Source organism: Carlito syrichta, unplaced genomic scaffold, assembly GCF_000164805.1.
Source record: "Carlito syrichta isolate Samal-C Ts95f unplaced genomic scaffold, Tarsius_syrichta-2.0.1 Scaffold316424, whole genome shotgun sequence".
NCBI classification, from domain to species: Eukaryota; Metazoa; Chordata; class Mammalia; order Primates; family Tarsiidae; genus Carlito; species Carlito syrichta.
Window position 1 is genome coordinate 154,207 of NW_007260520.1, and position 4,057 is coordinate 158,263.

The following is a 4,057-nucleotide window of genomic DNA, read 5'->3' on the forward strand; positions in this document are numbered from 1 at the left end:
CTCGGGTCAGGCCGAGCACTTGATATACACCGGCGGTGACAGAAAAATGGAAACACACTTTAAGAGATGTTAAGAGGTGTTCGCCGTATTCAGAAGAGCCTGGCCGCTGATGGAAACCGCTTCGAGCACCTCTTGGAACTGCGGAAGTCAAACGTGACTTGTCTTCATCTTACTGTTACAATTTTAATACGGTTTTTCCTTTTTTTCTTTCTCTTTTTTTTTTTTTGAGTTGGAGTCTCACTCCGTTGCCCAGACTGGAGTGCAGTGGCCGCTCCTCGACCTGCTGGGCCCGGGGATCCTTCCGCCTCAGCCTTCCAAGTAGCTGGAACTACAGGCGCGCGCTACCACGCCCGGCTAATATTTTTGGTTTATTGTAGAGATGAGGTCTCGCCAAGTTGCCCAGGCGGGTCTCAAACCCGCGGGCTCAGGCAGTTCACTCACCTCGGCTTCCCAAAGCGCGGGATTACAGGCTGAGCCACCGGGCCCAGCCTCCTTTCTTTTTTTTTTGAGTTAGAGTCTCACTTTGTCGCCCAGGCTGAAGGGCAGTGGCACGCTCACGGCCTCTGCAGCCTCGACCTGCTGAGCTCAGGCGATCCTTTCGCCTCAGCCTTCCAAGTAGCTGGAACTACAGGCGTGCACCACGACGCCCGGCTAATTTTTCTTGAGTTATTGTACAGACGGGGGTCTCGCCAAGTTGCCCAGGCTAGTCTCGAACCCCTGGGCTCAGGCAGTCCTCTCGCCTTCACTTCCCAAGGTGCTGGGATTACAGGTGTGAGACACTGCGCCACACATGGTTAATCTCTAAAGCCCTTGACCCCGTTGGCTTTCTCCTGCACATGACCCTGGCGAAATCCAACCCTCCCATCTCTTGCACCTGCACAGCCTCACGGGCCAGTTGTGTTCCGAGTCTGTCATCTTTCCCCTCAAGCAGGCCCCTAATGCTGCGGGGCAGTCAGATGACGTTTCTGGTGTCCCCTCTTCTCTAGAAAACCATTTTACACCGTCTCCCTTCCCCCACCCCGGCCCCTCACACCACCTCCTCCACCCCAGCACTCTCCTCTGGTTTCTTATTTTGCAGAGAAAATACAAGAGATGAGAAGTGAACTTCCACGAGCCCTGCCCCCCATCTACCACCTACCTGCCCCTCGCCCACACTGGCTTTCCTGCTGTGACAACCCCTGTCACCCTGCTCCCCCCGTCCCGCCCACTCCCGGCAGAGACTCTGCCCTCTCAAAGCTGCACCTTCGGTTTCCCTGACGGCAGGCACTGGATCATTCTGTCAGCCCACACCGTGTCATCTCTCCCGTCTCAATCCTTCTCTTGACCTCGTCTCCCCTTCCTGCTACAGCTCCATTTCTTTACTCCTTTTTGTAGTAACACTTCTCAGAAAAGCTGTCTACACACTGTCTTCATATTTCCTGCTCCCATTTTCCCTTAAACCTTTTCTTTTGAGTTAGGGTCTCACTCTGTCACCCAGGCTGGAGTGCAGTGGCACGATCGCGGCTTACTGTAGCCTTTCCTTCCTGGGCTCAGGCAATCCTTCTGCCTCAGCCTCCCGAGCAGCTGGAACTGCAGGTGTATGCCACCACACCCAGGTGATTTTTTTATTTTTGTAGAGACAGAGTCTTGCTATGTCGCCCAGCCTGGGCTCAAGCAATCCTCCTGCCTCTCCCTCCCAAAGTGCTAGGATTCGAGGTGTGAGCCACTGTGCCCAACCCTTTAAGGCTTTGCCCCTCTTCCCCATCCTGGAATGTCAAGATCATCAATGCAATGGCCTCCGTGATGCTGGGTCAGTAGTTACTGTCCCGGCTTCCCCTTGCTCGACTCGCCGGCATCCAATGGTCATTCCCTTTTCACACCACACCTCCTGGACCCCTTCCTTCTCCCTGCTGACTCCTTGTCTCTTGGCTGGTTCCTCCTCTTCTCTCTGATCTTGAAATGTCAGATTGGCCTTTGAGCGTCCTCTCTTTCCTTCAACAGAGGAACAGATCCTTGGGGATCTCATCCACTCCCCTCACATCCCCTGGCACCCGATCCTGGCTTCTTTCCCGTCTGTTTCTCACAAGCAGCTGGGTCAGGTGTGAACACCTGAGTCGGGTCCTGCCCCGTCCTGCTCCATTTCACATCTCAAGTTCGCCCTGTGACCCACAAGGCCCCACACAATCGGCCCCTGTCATGTCTCACTCGTCTCCCTCTCACTCTGCGCCACCCATGTCTGCTCCACACCTCAGGGTCTGCGCTGGCTGTTCCCTCTACCTGGATCCAGATGATTTCTTTGCCGCAGTGTCTGCTTTTCCATGAGGTAGCCTCTTCGGAACCTCTTAGGGTTTCAGGGCCGTGCCATCTCCACCGCCTCCCTTCCCTTTTCCTTACTTCATACTTCTTGAGAGCTCCTACCACCTTCGAAGGCACTACATGGACCACTATGTATACAATGCTTATTTGCTTTCTTTATTGACAAAGCCACACTATTATCCCCACAGGGGCAGAAATGGTTTCCTGGGCAGACTGCATAGCGCAGTGTCTACAACAATGCCTGACCCGTAAGTATCCCAAGGAGAAACATCAAATGAATGAGCAAAAATGAAGCATCCCAGCCAAAACCCACTTCAGCCGGGCACAGTGGCTCATGCTTTGCTATCCTAGCACTTTGGGAGGCTGAGGCGGGAGGATTGCTTGAGCCCAGGGGTTTGAGACCAGCCTGGACAACATAGTGAGACCTTCTACACATAATAATAATAATGATAATAATAATAATAAAATAATTATTAAAAAACCTACTTCACAGATGAAGAAACTGATGTTGCAGATGTGTAATGAGATGAAACACTCAGTGACTAGCCCCAGATCTAGGAGAAGCTCATTCCATTTCACACAGAAGAAGAGTGGCTGTGAGGAAAGCATAGTACAGGCTGAGTATCCCTTATCTGGAAAACTTGGGACCGGAAGTGTTTTGGATTTCGGATTTTTTGGATTTTGGAATTATCTTTTTTTTTTTTTGGTTGGAGTCTCTGTCGCCCAGGCTGGAGTGCAGTGGCACGCTCACAGCCACCGCAGCCTCTACCTACTGGATTCAGGTGACCCTTCCGCCTCAGCCTTCCAAGTAGCTGGGACTACAGGCACGCTCCACCACACCTGGCTAAATTTTGGTTTATTGTAGAGATGACATCTCACCAAGTTGCCCAGGCTGGTCTCAAACCCATGGGTTCAGGCAGTCCTCTCACCTTGACCTCCCAAAGTGTTGGGATTATTGGCGTGAACCACCATGCCTGACCTAGATTTTGGAATATTCACATTATACTTTGCTGTTTAAACACCTCAAATTTGAAAACCTGAAATCTAAAATGCTCCAGTGATCCACCTATGACCTGTAAGATTTGGTTCTTTTTTTTTGAGGGGATCTCACTCAGTCACCCAGGCTGGAGTGCAGTGGCATGCTGCTCATGGCCACTGCTGTCTTGACCTGCTGGGCTCAGGTGATCCTTCTGCCTCAGCCTTCCAAGTAGCTGGAACTACAGGCATGCGCCACCACACCTGGTTAATCTTTTGCTTTATTGTAGAGATGAGGTCTTGATTAGTTTCTCCTTAGGCCGTCCTCTCACCTCGGCCTCCCAGAGTGCTGGGATTACAGGCATGAGCCACCATACCTGGCCAAACTGCAAGTTAATAAAAAAAGTTTAAAAAAAATTAACTATAAAATAAAAGTTTAAAATGCTCCAATGAGCATTTCCTTTGAGTGTCATATTGGTGCTCAAAAAGCTTTGGATTTGGAAGCATTTTGGATTTTGGATTTGGGATAATCAACCTGTACTGGACAAACCCAGGCTACCTGGGTTCAAGTCCCAGCTACAGTTTTTTTTAAATTTTTTGAGTCAGGGTCTCACTCTGTAGCCCAGGCTGGAGGGCAGTGGCACGATCACTAAAGGCGCTTGCCACCATGCCAGACCAATTATTTTGATTTATTGTAGAGACGAGGTCTCGCTATATCGCCCAGGCTGGTCTTGAACTCCTAGGCTCAGGCATTCCTTTCACCTCAACCTGCCAAAGTGCTGGGATT